Source organism: Crocuta crocuta, unplaced genomic scaffold (genome assembly GCF_008692635.1).
Source record: "Crocuta crocuta isolate KB4526 unplaced genomic scaffold, BGI_CrCroc_1.0 scaffold27, whole genome shotgun sequence".
NCBI classification, from domain to species: domain Eukaryota; kingdom Metazoa; phylum Chordata; class Mammalia; order Carnivora; family Hyaenidae; genus Crocuta; species Crocuta crocuta.
Window position 1 is genome coordinate 5147286 of NW_027532250.1, and position 17463 is coordinate 5164748.

The 17463-nt window shown below is 44.0% G+C and overlaps 1 long non-coding RNA gene across 1 annotated transcript in view; it reads right to left on the minus strand.

Moving 5' to 3' along the window:
* Positions 1 to 17463, minus strand: part of LOC144243343 (uncharacterized) — a 115158-nt gene that overhangs the window by 45916 nt on the left and 51779 nt on the right. The window contains exons 2-3 of the long non-coding RNA XR_013338624.1: positions 13762 to 13851; positions 431 to 498 (exon numbers count right to left, since the gene is read on the minus strand). This is a non-coding gene — a long non-coding RNA (uncharacterized LOC144243343). The remainder of the gene's footprint in view (positions 1 to 430; positions 499 to 13761; positions 13852 to 17463) is intronic.

A 17463-nucleotide genomic window follows, 5' to 3' on the forward strand; every position in this document is an offset into this window, starting at 1 on the left:
GGGGGAGGGGGAGGGAAGGGATGGAGAGAGGAAAGAAGGAAGGAAGGGAAGGAGGGAGGAAGGAAAGGAGAGAGGAAGGAAGGGAGGGAGGACTGGCTGAAATATCTTCATTTTAGCCAGAATCCTTTCTACCTCCATTTTCTGTGTTGTCTAACCCCGCACGGGAAGTCCTGCCTTGTTGATGTTCACACCACTTGACAACAAGCAGGAACTATTGCATCATGACCAGTATTGTTTTCTCAGGAGTGGGGAGGCTGAGTTTGTGTCCTTGGAGAATCATCTGGCTGCAGGAGCCTTGCCTCCCCTGGGGCCCCCATGCCATGTCCCGCACACCCTCTTAGGGGCTTGTCACACGACACTGCGATTGCTTATTTGCGCGACTGGCTCCCTCCCTCATCGGACTGTGAGCTTCCCATGGTCAAGGACTTACCTGGGGCGTGTTTGCATCCCTTCAGGGTCCAGCACAGGGCCTGCGCACACGAGGTACTTGGCACATGGCTGTCAAAAAACAATTCTGGTCATTAATGACTCAGTGAGTCCTTGAATGTATAACTAGAGGAATTAGTAAATTAATGAGTTAATAAAATAAGTCAACGTGTAAAAAACAATTATGCACCCAAGTATTTCCTGAAGTGTAGTGCTTAGCCCACTAGCGGTACACGGGAGTTTAGGAATACGTAAACTAACTTTTAAATTTTAGTTGCTAAGGGACAAAGAAAAGGATGTTAGGAAAAAAAATTAACCCGCATTTTAAATCGCTTATATCATTGATACTGTTATATGGGATGAATTAAGTTAAATAAAACTATTAAGCAAATACAGTACTATTGCAGGTGCTGATGTGGCAAAAATCATGAAAATGGGACATAAATGTGTGAGGTTGGGAGCACATGGTTTGAAAATGAATGGGGAAAATCGCTAAGATTTGATGAGCTTTTACTATGTTCCAGGTGGTGTTTTTTTTGTTTAAATGTTTATTTATTTTAGAGAGAGAGAGAGAGAGAGAGAGCACGTGCACACGTGAGTGGGGGAGGGGCAGAGAAAGAGGGAGACAGAGGATCCAGAGCAGGCTCTGTGCTGACAGCAGTGGGCCAGTGTGGGGCCTGAACCCACGACATCTGCATTATGACCTGAGCGGAAGTCAGATGCTTAACCGACTGAGCCGCCCAGGCACCCCTGTCCCAGGTGGTGGTTCAAGCACTGACCTGTATTAAATCAGGGAATCTTCATAAAAGCCCTATGAGTAAAATCTGTCCCATTTTACAGGTGAGGATATGGAAACTGAGATAGAGAGAGGGGCCATCTTTACCCAGGGTTGTATCACCGATAAGTGTGACCAGGGTTCAAATCCAGGTAGAGCCTGACGTCTTAAAGGCAGCACCTCTCGGACTCTGGCAGAGAAGGTTAAAAGGAGCAAAGGGGCAAACGTGTGGGACAGTGAGGGGTCACAAGAAAGGGAATGACGAACAGCGGAGCCGGGGGCCTTCCCTGGGCACGACTCAGAACCAGGCAGGAGGCTGCAGGGACCCTCACTCGCCCTTTTTCTGCAGCCACAGGAGTGCAGCGATCACTCCGGACACCCACGTGGGGGCCACGTTCTCCCATTGCATCTGTTTGTGGCTCAGGAAAGAGGAAGATGCCCCATTTTTCTCCACCAGTGTCTGAGGGGCGTCTCTCTGGGCTCTGACATCCGACTAAACAGGTGGATGTGCGGCGGACCCATTTGGTCCTGGACGATCCTGTCTGCACCCGTATGGCAGGAGAGAGAACAAAGGGGTCCTCGCGGTGGCCATGGTGACCCAGGGGAATAGGACCAGAGAGCCACCCCTACCCACTCAGAAAAACACGTGTCTCTTCTTACTTAGTGATTCTCTTAGAGAGTTCGGCATCCTTCCCAGGCACCAGGATCATATTGGCCACAACTATTCAAAAATCAACTAACTCCCCTTCCCTTTCCAAATCTTTTTCTCACACATCTCCTGCACCTGACGTGTTCCCCATATTGCTCTTTATGCAAATCCTAAGTCTGAATTCTATCTAGTTCCCTTATTAGCTGTGGATCACCTGGTAGCCTGCCTGAGTTCCGGCGCCCTTCCCCGGGTTTACACAGAAATGATATTAGCCCGTCCCCCACCTTATCGGGTCTCTGTGAGGAGTAACTAGAATGACTGAATTGAAGGCAGGCATGTAAAGTATGGTAACTGCGTGTGTTAACCCTCAACATATGGCGGCTCGTATCCTGTACCGGTTTGATGGCAATGCGTGCGCTCAGGAGTGCAACATTTATTTTTCTATCTCTGCACTTTATTTCAATGGCAAGCCTTTTGTCACCAAGTGAAAGAAACTTAATTGATTCAGGCTCTCACCTCTTCCCTTTCCTTGAGGTTGACACTTAAATTCCAGAGACTGGGTTTCTGATCGCCGGTCACTGTTCCCTATCTATATGGATATACAACAATATGCCCTTATTCAGTCTTGAACAGGAGAGTTGAAATTACCTCTCCTCGCCACAAAATGCAAGGCCCGGCCAGCAAGCCCCTGACACTTCTAGGCCATATTCGGGTAGAAGTAACTTTCTGATTCTCTCTACTTTGCACGACAGTAGAGGAAATCTCTGAACGATGCATTAGAGCTATCTGCATGTCGGGGCCCCTGGGTGACTCAGTCGGTTGACTGGTTTGTGGGTTCGAGCCCCGCATCGGGCTCTGTGCTGACAGCTCAGAGCCTGGAGCCTGCTTCAGATTCTGCGTCTCCCTCTCTCTCTCTGTCCATCCCCCCACTCGTACTCTGTCTCTCTCTCTCAGAAATAAACATTAAAAAAAAGAACTCTCTGCACATCATCCTGCATCAGTCCAGATTGGGAAGCACAAAATATGAACGCACCGAGGCACATGATGGTTGTTGGAGGAGAGGAGGTCACCTTCCGGGATGGCTCCAGAATCCGCGCTGCAGGGCCGGCCCGCAGACATCAGGCATGTGGAGAATCAGAAAACTGCCACCAGAATATTGGCTCCAAAACCACTTCCTGACCCGGGATTAAGAAGCTGCTTCACGACGGCCAGCTCCAGGGTCCCCGGGCCACGTCTGCGCTGGCAATAGCAGAGGGGCCTGGCCGTCCGCCTGCGACACCCGCAAAATCCGCATCCGGATAATGGCGCTGCTTTTAAGACCTGCCTACAAACTGCAGTCTTCCATGACTGCGCTTTCCAGAAGGAACCGCAGAAGCAGGTGGAAGGCAGCCTCTGCCTCGTTCCCACCTCTGTCTCTCAGAAAAAATGCAAGGTGGCACAAGAAAGAGGGAAGGGGAGAGAACTTGCAGACAAGTACCGAGGAACTGTCCCCCCACCTCCTCGAGGACAGCCCCCTAAGACCCTGGAGAAGAGGCCCTGAGGTGAGCTGATCCCACAGGAACCACACAGATGTCACATAGTTCTTCACGGGCGTTGAGCTGCTGCATGAGGACAGGGGGCGACCTGGCACCTGCGGTCTTGTTCCCAGGTTTTGCAGACTCTGGATTTGTGACTTTTGTCACCTAAGCCCTTTCCAGTGCCTTAGCCTGTCGATGTTCTCTCTACAACCACTCACCTCGTGTTATTGCCACCCATTTTACAGGTGAGAAAACTGAGGCCAACATGGCTGAAGTATCCAGTGTCGTGTGGTTTTGTTGATGTTACAACTTCTTCCGTTTGGATCCTCCTTTAAAAAAGAATTCCAGGGGCGCCTGGGTGGCTCAGTCGGTTAAGTGTCCGACTTGGGCTCAGGTCATGATCTCACGGTTTGTGGGTTCAAGCCCCGTGTCGAGCTCTGTGCTGACAGCTAGCTCAGAGCCTGGAGCCTGTTTCGGATTCTGTGTCTCCCTCTCTCTCTGCCCCTCCCCTGCTCATGCTCTGTCTCTGTCTCAAAAATAAATGAACTATAAAAAAAAATTAAAAAAAAAAAGAATTCCAAATTACTGAAACAAAATTACACAAGAAAGTAACTATTGGGAATGAGAAAATACATGCAGCTGAATTATAAATTTTAAAGAGCTAAAACCACAAACACACACACCAAAATCTGAAAAAATAACTCAATATTTTAGTAACTGACTGACATCTCGGAAAGATTTTTCCTATATTTTTTTGGTTTTGTTTGATTTTGTGGGGGCTTTTTTTGTTTCTGTTTTTGTTTCTGTTTTTTTGTTTTGTTTTGTTTTTTTGCATCATGCTCTTTGATTGTCTTGTCTGGACAGAGATTTTATAAAATATCTTTCTATAGAGAAAATAGAAAAATAACGTCATCCTTTCCCATCATGGTTGATCAAAACCCTTTCTATTATAGGTAGTTTGCAAATGTTTATGTGAGTTTTATATCTCAGAGGTAATGTCGCATACATTTTTAGAATAGTTCTCAGTTTGGGGAAAGCCTCCATCAAGTTTCTTTCCTATGTAAGCTGTAGGATTTCAGGGAAATTCCAAGTTTTTCATGGAATGACTAACCTGAAACACTCTTTGAATGAACAACCCCCAGTTATCAGTTTGTCATGATGTTCTTATTTTATGGTGTATTTTGCATTTTACGGTCTCTCATTTATGCTAGTATTCTGTGTCATATTAGCGAGGAATTTAAACAGTGGCATTATGATAGTTTCTTTTAATTTCCCTCAAAACAGAAAAAATAACGTGTGGTGCATTTATTTTTTTCTTTATCTTTAAAAAATGTATTTGAGGAGAGAGCACAAGCTGCGGAGGGGGCAGAGAGAGAAGGAGAGAAAGAATCCCAAGCAGGCTCCGCACTGACGGTGCAGAGCCCGACATGGAGCTCGAACCCACAACTTGAGATCATAAGCTGAACCAAAACCAAGAGCCGGACAACGGGGCCACCCAGGTGCCCAGTATGGTGCATTAACAATTGTGTCTGCTGCACGAGTGAGTATCCTTCTATCCTCCTGAGGGCACAGAGTGTCCAAGTGGACTGTTGATGGGAATCCTATTCTCCACTTACTAGTGTACATATCTGATGCTGGGAAGAATTTTCCACAGACCAGCGTGCCGCTCTTTACCTTCCTAACCCTGTTTGTCTTCCACTGACCATTGGCAGTACAGACACCTTAAGATATCTTCCCATCACAGGGCGGCCATTGGCCTTGTGCCTTCTCACAACGGCACTGGGTTCATTGACACAGTAGGTGTAGGGGTGTTTCTAGAAGCCACTCCAAACCAGGATACTAGCAGGACCTTGACTGTAAAGGAGGTGACGGAGGAGCACATAAATAGATCATACCAACCCCCAAAGGAATTTGTCCTCCAACCATACTTCCTGTAACTGGACCTTAAAATACCAGTGGTCGTTCTGATGCCACTCAACTCAAAGGTTAAGTATGGCCAAGGCGAAGTTGGAGAGGAAATAGACAGCATCTTAGCCGATTCTGCTGCAAACATTTTACTTGCACAGATGTTACAGATACGTATCGCCATGACAACACGTTAGAAGGACCCCTCCCAGGGCCTGAAATGTGAGAGTCTCTGAAGCTCAAGCTTGTTTGGCCTCAAGGTACAGCCAGAAACCCAGACCCCGAGCTTCTTTCCACCGTGCCTGAAGACCTCCCTGTTCCACGAAGCATCTTTCTAGTCTGGGGACATCTGCCTGCTCTATATTAGCCACAATTAATAATCAGAGGCAGAGACGTAGCCACTTAACGTATATCAACCACTCTTCTGGGAGGGAGCTGTCATCCTCTGGTTCTCTTTTCCCGAGATAGGGAAATTGATAGGTCACCAGTGTCTGCGAATAGCACTCAAAAGGTATCATATTTATTCTAGCTGCAGCTTCAAATCAGTGGCTATCTGCATTATGAAGAACATCATTCTATAAAACACATTTGGTCTTCATTTTACAAATGCTCCTGAAGGGAACATATGGTAATCTGTTTAACTTTGTATCCCACAGAGATATTTAAACCCCATCCACCAAACTCTCCTGCTATTTTTATTATAAAATTCATGTCCTTTTTATACCCTAAATATCNCGAGGCTACAAAACTACCCTGTTTACCATCAAATTCATGAGTCACGCCCTATGGTCATTAAATACAACAAAAATATTATTCACAAGGGGGTTGACAAGTATATACAGGCAGAGTCCATATTCTTTTGGGTTTCAGGCATGAATGATGTTGAGGTTATTTGTTTTTAGTTTTTTACTTTCTTTTTTTATCAAAACCCATGCTAACCAAAGCTCTCAATTTGATCTTCTGAATTATTTCTCTCCTGTTAGAAGCTAACTCCTGCAAGTTTTTCTCCATTGTCCATTTTTGAGGCTATATTTCAGAGTCTGATTACTTTCCCAGAAAGGAATATTGCTTCTCCTTACTTCTATTCCCTCATCCATAGAGTGGTTTAAAGCACTCATTCCACTTCTTAAATATCCCAAAGCTCACTGCCCTTCCCCACTCCCAGTGAGAGCTGGATGACAACGGGAATGCCAGGCCTCCATTCTAATGAGAGTTACTGATGTTCAAACTGTAAAACAGAGCTGGTGCTTAATTGGGAGCTGCTTGCCAATGCAAGGAAGAAAGCATTATTCTTAAAATTTGGTTTAGGGAAGAAAAAGTAGAGTTTCTCAAAAAAAAAAAAATTAATGCAGTTCCTTCTCCCGACTTGTCTCTCCATATGCATATCACCATTTATGAAAGATGGTCTATGACCAGGTGATTCTCTGTGGTCAAACATGTTTGGAAAACACTTCATTTTAAACCCTCCACATCAGCTTTCATGATGCACATTAGCATATTTAAGGCTCTAGAAGTCCTTCACTAAAACAAACAAAATTTAACTTTTTTGTTGTTAATTTCCCAATTGCCCTTGGTCATGTGAGTCTCCGACAAAACTAGTACTCCACAAATCACACTCCGGGTAATGTTGCCATAATTGATTTTTTTCTGATTTTTTAATGGCATATTATGCCTTTAATGAGTAGATTTTATGCAATAGAGGAGAATCTCAATAGGCTTCAGATCATTTGATTCAACTCATTTTTTTAAGATTGAGAAAAATGATAGAAGATATGCTTGCATAAAATAATGTGGAAATTTTACGTAAGCTTCAGAATAAAGTACCAGCATTCAGAGTTTGGGTTGTGACGGCCTTGAGTTGCCTTTCTGTAACAGTCCCAAATCATAATTCGTGGGCAACTAACCAAATACTCATTTACTCATTTATTGTTCACTTATCATTCTTTTATTTATTGAGCAACTACAAAATGCCAAGCACTGTTGTGGGCCCTGAGAGACCACAGATAACTTGCTCATAGGGAGCTTGTAGCCCACTAGGAAACTAAATATTCATAAATAATAACACAACCACCCATACTTAATTTTAATTGATGTAAGTTCTATAGAAAAGAAGAAACTAGTCAGTGATAATATATAACAGGAGAGCATGATCCAGTCTTGGGGGAAGAGGGAGAGATCTGGGGGGGGGGGGGGTGCTTCCTGGAGGAAGTAAGATTAAGCTATCACTGAAAAGATGATTTGAGACAGATCAAGGTGAAGCAAGAAGAAAGAGTGTTGTAGCCCCCAAAATTAGAATATGCAGAAAGAAATGTCAATTTCAAAGAAATGTAAGGCCATGTGGCTGGAACCCAGAGAGAAAAAGAGAGAAAGACGAGAGGAAGCTGGAGAGGTAGCTAGGGGCCAGATCTTCTGAGGCCTGGAAAGCCAGTAAATATATATGAGAATGTTTATTCCAACATCAGTGTGAAGCACTATCAATCAAACCTTTCAGTTTTGAGGTGACATTAAAGGGGGTTCTTGGTTTGGAAAACAAAATAGATTCTATCCTAAGCCCTGTAAGCATTTTTTAAGCTTACATGCTTAAAATTCCATCCAAGTAAAGGATAAGAATTAAGCAGCCCAGGGCACCTGGCTGGCTCATTCAGTGGAGCATGAAACTCTTGATTTGGGGGTCATGAGTTTGAGTCCCAAGTTGGGGGTAGAGATTACTAAAATATAAAGAAAGGAAGAAAGAAAGGGAAAGAGAGAGAGAGAGAGAGGAAGGAAGGAAGGAAGGAAGGAAGGAAGGAAGGAAGGAAGGAAGGAAGGAAGGAAGGATTAAGCAAATGAAAGAGATCTAAGTTATGCAGGATGAACCCAGTCAGTTTAAATCCAAAACTTCATCATGATACAAGAATGTTTTGCTGCCTAAGCAAAGGCTGGATCCCACGTAAAAGCAACTGCAAGTTGCATCACCCAATCCGTGTGGACTGCAGGATGGCTGTGGCCCCAAATCCACTTTACCTATTATCCCTCTCGGCTACATCTGAAATATATCAGCGCTAATCGCAGCAAGTGAATGGGGAGAAAAGGTGGGATTTCCATCTCTTTAGTACAATAATCTTCTCAGAACAAGTCATCCTCATAAATAATTCCATATTATCCCAGTCACACTGTCTGGATATCTGGGACTCATTTAACGAAATGGTTAGCTTTAAATATTTCCGGAAGAAGCCTTTTAAAATTCAGAGCATATGTCATCAAGACTAGAGGTCAGGGTTTGTGATCAAATATTATGCCCTCGGACGTGAAATACTGTGTATGACCTGTGACCAGACGAAGGACAGTCTCCCAGAAGTTACTAGCTGGTTCTGGGGAGGCAAATGCCTGCTTGAAATTACTTAAGATGAATAATAATACGGATAAAATCGCCTTAATTCTCCAAACCATCCCATTTGTCTCTCTCATCTCTGCAAAATATCACTTCCTAGATACAAGGCACTCACAGACGAGCAAAACCTCGCCTTTTCTCTATGCCTCGTTGTCCATATCCGAGCAGACTCGAAGCCTTGCTAGATTTATCCAACAAGGTCTACCTGGTGCCTCTCCTTCCCAGGTTCAAACCCAGACCAGTCTCCATCACATCTTTTCAGAGAGGAAATTGGGATGTCCCAGAGAGAGCTAACTCGCAAAGTGAGTCTGGATATACAGCTACCGTCCTAGTGTAATGACAGGACCATGGGGCTTTTCTACCAGAAAGAGAAGGGCTCAGATCCAGGCTAAAATCTCAGAGAAGTCACTGTCCTTCTCCGAGCCTTGTTTTCTCCATCTACAAAATGAGCATGAAGCCAGGTTGGGGCCGTACTAGTAACGGCAGTTACGAGTCTGAGACCTAGAGGCAGATACCCCTGAGTTCCATTCATGGCTCTCCCATGTGATTTGGGGAAAAAACTGTTGGACCCCTATATACCTCAGTTTTCTCATCTAGAAAATGGGGCTAATAGTAGTAGGTTGGTTGTGAGGACACAATGACACTATACATATAAAATACTTAGGATGGCGTCCTGTACCAAGTGAGCACCCAGTGGTTATTATAAGCACCAAGACTACCCGAGGTCCCCCAGGGCTCATCCAGATGGCACCTCAGCAGAGGCATTCTGGTCCTTCAGGACCATCTTCTCCTAATGCCATGTGCCTCTTGCAAAGTCATGGTCTAGCCCCTCTCTCCCACAGTTGCTGACAGATGCACCACTCCCGTTAGCTCTGAACTCCTCCCCAATCTTGCAAACCCCTTGCTGTCCCTTGAGGCAGCCCGTTTTCACCCCTTTCCTGGCTTAAGTCAGGGCCGAGGTCTTGTTTCGCATACATGTAATCGGCAATGACGATTTCTTGGCAACAAATAGATGATGGTGTTTGTAGTGCTGCTGAGTAAAGCTGCGTTCTCACTGGGTCTGATCTTCGCTTGAAAAAGTCCCCGCTGCCCTGCCAGGTGGGGAGCTGTCGGCCCTGCTGCAAACTCAGCCCCACACAGAAAGGGGTCAGTACCCCCTCCCCCACAGCATGGAGCCCGCAGTGTCCAATTTCGCCTGGGCGTGTACAGACTCAGGGTCCTAACTTCCCAGAATGAATCCAAGAAGTGGGAAAAGGGGGTAGAATTCACATATTGAAAGTTTTCCTAGTTTTATGAGGTTCTTTCTTCGGATGTACTAGAGTCATGCAATAAATGAAATTTTTTAGTAAAGTCAAGTTCTTGCTTTTTGCTCTATTCTTAATTTTTTAATTTTTTAAAAAAATTGTTTTTTATTTTTTGTTTTTTTAATTTTTATCAATTTCTATTCTTTTATGTTTATTTAATTTTGAGAGAGAGAGAGACAGAGGTGTCAGCAGGGGAGGGGCAGAAAGAGAGAGAGGGACACAGAATCCAAAGCAGGCTCCAGGCTCTGAGCCATCAGCACAGAGCCCGATGTGGGACTCGAACTCACGAAGTGGGAGATCATGCATGACCTGAGCGAAAGTCTGATGCTTAACTGACTGAGCTGCCCAGGTGCCCCTTAAACTGTTTTAATTTTTCATATTTTTGGTGTGGAAAATATAGTGGGAGCAGCCTGTTACAGTGTTCAGGAGCAAGAATTACACTCCCTGGATGTCCATCTCAGATTTTATTAGTAACCTCACTCAGGTTCCTCATCTCCAAGTTCTTTTCTTGTCTATAAATTGGGTGATGATATTAATTCTTCATAAAATTGTTAATACACATAAATGGCTAGAATATTGCCTGGCACATAACATTCATCAATTAATGTGAGCTACTAGTACTAGTTGTTACTTCAATGACAGAGTAACCAGATCTAAAATTAGATCCCCAGCCCCCCCACCCCCGAACTAGTTTAAATCTCACTACTAAGTATGTTCTTGTCTCACCACTAAGTATGTTCTTGTAAGTTTCCTTTATTGGCTTTGTGTGTGTGTGTGTGTGTGTGTGTGTGTGTTCACATGTGTTACCGGCTAAATGCCAGGCCCTGTTCTATGAGGTAGGAAGAGAGATGTAAAGATAGATCAGATCCCTGTTTCTCTGCAAGGGAAGAAAAAACAGATAACAAATATATAAACAAAATGATTTGATATATGTGTCTTATGAAGCTCAAAATGCAAGATAACATGATGGAAAATCCATAGAGGGACAATTTTTGATCATGAAGGAGGCTCTTTTACACTGAGACCCGAATATAACAAATGAATTCTCATGTAAAAAACAAAACAAAGCAAAACAAAAAAACAGGAGAATAGAAGACAGATGGGAAAAATATGAGTCATCAAGTACTTATCGGAATAATGTCTATCCCACTAATGTAGACCATAGAGTGGGACAGTGGGCTGTTTCGGTAAATAGAGGTTTATTGGGACACAGACACATCCATGTTTTCACCTGTCGTCTACACCGCATTCATGCTCCAGCCACACAGTTGAGTAGTTGTGACAGAACCCAGATGGCCCGCCAGTCTGAAGTGTCTACAACCATGCCCTTTATAGTAAAGTGTACTGACCCCTGGTCTAGATCACGGGACCCATGAGGGTTGAGGACCACATTCGGCCTGCCCTGCTGCTTCCCTCCACCAGAAGATCCCAGGAAATAGCTGGAGAGGAAATAAATGCAGGACATGTTTGTCCCCGTGTGAATCTGCTTAGAACTCTATTTTAAATGAAATCTCTTGAAATGATAGCTTCAGAGCACAGAGTTTTCCTTCAGGAGAACCTCGCTGGCTCCCACGTGTCCAGAGAAACAGTAACTAGAACTGGTGGCTCTGACAAGAGCCACACGTTTTATCTCCCCCGATGAGTTTACTGCAAAGTGCTCAGACCAAGTCCGGTCCAGGCTGAGGCGCGGCGGCAGTTCTGTAGGATGCCAGCCGGTCTGGCAAAAATACGGAAGTGCGAGGAAATTGCCCTCTTCACCAGCTTTGAAGATAACTCACTGTGTGCATGATGTAAATTCAAAGCAGCATCCCCTCTGCCTGAAATGGGCCAGAATTTGCCAATCTGAGCATCATCAAGTTCTTGGGCCAGAGCAGTGTGTGCTGTGCATTGTAGGATGCTTTGCAGCATCCCTGGTCCCTTCCTGCCAGCTCAAGGTAGCTCCGGTCCTCCAGATTTGGCAATGGTGTCTCCGGACAGTGCTAAATGGCTCCAGGGGGTTACAGTGTGATGACGGAGTGAGAGCACCCTCAGCTGAGAAGTACTGGCACCCACTGAAAGTGCCCTCCTCTTCCTGTTGCAACTTTTAGACTTGGACAGCAAATCTTCTCAAAAACGCGTGCTTAGAGAGCTGTAATATTCCATATCTGATGCTCAGCTTTGCAATTCAAGCCACCTTGAATGTATGTACTTTCACATTCACCAAGGTGGGGCGTGGGTGCCAGTTACAAATGACAATGTTGGGGGGCACCCGGGTGGCTCAGTCAGTTAAGCATCTGAATCTTGATCTTGGCTCAGGTCATGATCTCGCGGATTCCTGAGTTTGCGCCTTGCACTCCCTCTCCCTCTCTCTGTCCCTGCCTTGCGCACGTTCTCTCTCTCTCTCTCTCAGAATAAATAAACTTATTTTTTTAAACGACAATGTTGGCAGTTCGCAAAAACATTATGGAGGATAATTTTCTCTCCTAGGGGCATAAATGTTTTTTTAATTGTTAAATTTAATCTGAGGCTGCGAGCGAGTCCTGTGTCCTCTTTGGAGATGACGCAGTGTTCTGGTGGTTGTTGTAAAAACTCTCAGGGACAAATGCAGCTGGGGAGCTGTGATCCCTTTGTGGCTCCTAGATCAGGCATGTTAAGAAACCCTTGAGTTCTCTCTCTGCTTCTCATAAAACCTGACCTTAATCTACCTGCCGGCGCATAGCTGTTGTTCCACAAACTCCAATACCAAGGGCAGATGCACACACGGACGACCTAGGAGGTGAGCCCAGAAGGAAAGAGAGGAACAGGGGAGTAGCAATGGTGGTATCTAGGTGGATCCTGCTTTTGTTTTGTTTTTCCAACAAAAAAAAGCAAATATCATTAATATGACCTCCTGGGGAAGGAAAATTCCGACCAGTGCCATCTTGGTCTAACTGGACAATAAGCCTCAACATTCATGATTCCTTAGGATGCTGTATATTTCCAAAATCAGTGGAATTTTTGATACAGTACACTTTATTATTAGATATCAGATAATTTCTGCAATGATCGCCTAATGAAGAATAGATCATAGCTTGTAAACCAGCAACCTATAAATATATATTGTATATATAGCATATACGTATACAAAAATACATATATACAGGCATATATTTCACTCACATTTTGGTTTTAGCTGTGAATTATCAACTTTGTAAAAAAGAGAAGCTTCTCAGGGCACCTGGGTGCTCAGTCAGTTGAGCATCAACCAATCTTGATTTCGGCTCAGGTCATGATCCCAGAATCGTGGGATTGAGCCTTGCATTGGGCTTCCTGCTGAGTGTGGAGCCTGCTTGGGATTCTCTCTCTCCCTCCCTTTGTGCCTCCCCCCCACTCATGCTCTAGATAGATAGATATAGGTAGGTAGGTAGGTAGGTAGGTAGGTAGGTAGACAGACAGACAGACAGATAGAAATTTCTCATGAAAAAAGATGTGGATCCCTGGCTTCTCTTCAAAATCCAAAAGATGCCCAACACCACCACACCTACCTCCTTGAATGGTGATGGTCCACGGGAGGTGAACAGCATGGCGTGTGCTCCCCAGTTTACCACACTCCCCATCACCCCCCAGGATGGATCCTTGCCTAATCCCCACACTCAGGTTAGCTGCCTGGAACCCATGGGCAGTTTTGCTCGCAGCTGTAAGTAGAGACTGATTTTATCTTTCTCTTTGGCCTCTTCAGCAGCCAGTCCAAGTCTCTTTTTTACTTTCAAATAAGTTTTCTCCAAATCTCTTTTTACTTTCAAATAAGTTTTCTCCAAATTTATTGCTTTTGTGAACGTATACCCAACATATCTTACCCAAATTTCTTAGTCCGGCCATTTTCTCCACTCGAATGTATCATATGTCATGTATGGCAGCATTTCCCCAAATGTACGCCATGAAACAACCTATATTGTGTAGAGAAAATAAAAGAATACTTTGGTTGGATGAATTAAGCAAATGCTTAATTACATGTACACCATGTTAAGTCTCTTTAGCTGTACTTTTCAGAGCCTATAAAATGCAAAGGTGTCTATGAGTTTCCAAGAGGGGGCAGGTATGTGAGCAAGTCCTAGTTTGCCATAGAACTTTGGAAAGCCGTGCTCTCTTATCATATTTGCTGATCTTTAAAAAAAAAAACTGTGTGTTCATAGTCTCCAATCTTTTTGCTAACTGTTTCCAACCACAGATAAATTGCAGAGAAGGGAGGGCTAGACCATCATGGGGTGGAGACCAATTTTTTCTCTTGCAAGCTAAGATCATTGAGAAGTAAAATGTAGCCATCATCAACACACACACCTTCGCACAGAAATCATTTTAATCACTCCAAAGTAGGAAAAACAGTAGCTCCCACTGTTTTTCAAGGCCCACCCTTTAAACTGAATACATTTGGCTTGTAAAATGTGTGCTATGTTTCTCTTATTGCCTTTACTTCATTGAAGATCTGTAACAACTTTGTCACCGACTGTCACCAACGTGCAAAACTGAATTTGGGCAACATTGGTCTATGTTATGCTAAATCTGGCACCAATACCATCTCAAAAGCCACAGTGAAAATAGTTCACACATGAGGGGAGAGACAGTCAGCCTCCGAGGCAGGGTTTGTTGGGAGGATGTGGAAACACACTGAAGCAGAAGGCAGAGAAAATAAGCAAGTGGACTTGGCCTTGGAGTGGCTTTCACAGATTCCTTTCGCTGACCTGATCATCTCACATTGGGATTCCACTGGGGAGGTTTTGCAATCTTGCCTCCGCTGTGGGTGCTGCCCTTTGTGGCCTGGCACTGATGGGAACGGGGCAATGATCATGATGTCAAGTGAATGACCATAACAGTTGGGGTCAGAACAAAGACAAACAGAAGTGGTACTTCATGTGATGAGCCACTGTAGTCCACAGCCTTGAAAATAGGGTATTTAAACCATTTTGGGATGAAAGAAGTTGAGGATGCTTATGCTGAGTGTAAGGAGAAGCAGCGTAAGGTACCAATACATCCCAATTATCCATCGTATCGATAAGTTTTGCCCTACGGCTAGTGGGTTGTTATTTCTTGCTGGAGCACATTTCTTGAGTTGTTCTAAGTAGGAAATTTGGGAAAATCCTAATGTATTTTATAAAGTCTCTCTCTCTCTCTTTGTGCCATTTGACCCTTAGCCAGTTGATTAGAATGATAAAACATAGAGCCTCCAAATAATCCATTTCTATTTTTAAGGACTTATTCCCTCCTTTTTATTGTTTTACAGATTGATTTCTCCTCAAGAGATCAGTAAATCCTTGAGGGCAGGAATGGAAACACACATATTAGGATCCTCACCGCCCAATGCCTACTAAGTCTTCACTAAATGTCTTGGCGAAACCAGATGAATGTGAAGGAAGGTATTAAATGAAGACCAGAAGATGGTGTATTTCATTTTATTTTCATTTAGCACTTTTATTTTGAGGTAATTGTGGACTCCCGTGCAGTTGTAAGAAATGATTTAGAGAGCTCCCACGCACCCTGAACCCAATTTCCCCTAACTTAGTTCACATCTTGCCAAACTGTGGCACGATATCGCCACCCTGGCATTGACATTGATGCCCTCAAATAGAGAATGTTCCCATGTTCTCAACATTTCAAGGATCCGTCATGTAGCCATTTCTTTCCTGTTTCCAGGTAGAAATCCAGATTCCCCATTCTGTCTCTGTGGACACCAGCACAGGAGCGCTAAGATTCTTCATTCCTTCTGGATGAGCATGGGATTTCTAGCTCCCCGCTGGGCTCTGATGACGCTGCAGGTGGAGGGATGGGCTGGCACCGGTGGGCAGTGGTGGTCGTCCTGTCTCTCCCTGGTGTGTCCCCTAATACCAACCAGGTGGGAGTATGGGGCACCTCATGACAGCCTCATGAAAGGGAAGCAGCAGCTTCCCATTAGCCTTTGCTGGTGGGAGTGAGGTTGGAGCCATATTTCTTTCTCTGGCCATTTAAGTGTCTTCTCTCTTATTAGGCTGCCCCCTTTTTTTTTTTTAATTTTTTTTTTTTTTAATTTCTAGGGGAGAGAGAGAGAGAGAGTGAGCAGGGAAGGGTCAGAGAGAGAGGGAGTGACAGACTCTGAAACAGGCTCCAGGCTCTGAGCTGGCAGTCAGCACAGAGCCCGACTCAGGGCTCGAACCCACGAACCGCGAGATCATGACCTAAGCGAAAGTCGGACGTTTAACCGACTAAGCCACCCAGGCGCCCCATGGCTGCCCCTTTTTTGATCCTTGGGCTAGAGAGAACAGCACTCTTCTGTGCACCTGTTGGTGTTGCTGGGTTTCTGGCTTCTTTGGCTCCCAGTGTGGGTTGCAGGATATGAAAAGAAAACCCAGGAAACTTGCCACCACCTCATCCTTCAGTCCAGAGGCTCCTCGCTGCTCTGCCTTCTTCTCTTTGCTTTCTTCTCTTCAACTCTTACTGTCTTCTTAATTTAGTTACATACACAATATCCAGGGTCTTTACTTGGAATAGGGAAAGTTACATATACTCTATCCTTCTGGAAAGGAAAGCCTTCACTTTACATTTACAAAGGGAAACTTTTTAAAAAAATCCTTGACTTATAATACATTTCAGTGTTATTCTTAAAGACTGTGTGTGGGTTTTATGTAAATGGACACTTATTCAAATATTATTTTATTTTTCATCCATCTACAAGCAGTTTCAATCAAAATCTAACTGGTGAGTCACGGGAACCCCATAATCAATTTAATACATAATATAACTTCTATTTCAAAAACAAATTCCCACTCACCCTCACTTTCTTACACACGTGCATAAGATATACATATTTACATTTTCATGTATTACTTTTCCAATACCTAGCACCCCCCTCTTAGAGACAAATACTTTACTTTGAACTAACTTTCCAGAACATAAAAAAAGAAAGGTCAAAACCCTACCATTAGAGAGACTTGTCTGGAGTTTCCTTCCACTCTGTTTAGCCACGGTTGACAAAACAAAATCCCCATGGGATATATTTCTGTAATTCTACTGTAAAAACATGCTTTTTCTTTTTCTTTTTCTTTTCCTTTTTAAAAGAAAGTTCACAAATGTAAGAAATCACTGAAGCCCTTTCAAAAAGCAGGAAGGCATTTTCTTTTTTCTTTTTTTTATTTATTTTTTTTTTTTTACAGATAGTTTACTGTCAAGTTGGTTTCCATATAACACTCAGTGGTCATCCCCACAAGTGCCCATNATTTTCAAAACAGATCCATATTGATGCTCTCTCATTTAGGAAATAATTTTCTGTGAGCACACAGGTATCTAGCATGTGTGATGTTTGGATTTGCCAGACTTTGGGGTAAATAGTGAGAAATAATGATGGTGAAGGAACCCTTATACCAAAGGTGTTTTGATCGTCCTCACTCCCTGGCCAGGCCCTGGACTTGACCATCCTTTGGCTGTTGAGAGGGCAGGGTCTACTGACTGTCAGAGAAAAATACAGAGCTCACAACATGAGAACTAGAAGTCACTAACGCCATGAAATTTATATAGCAGTCGCAGAATGTCAT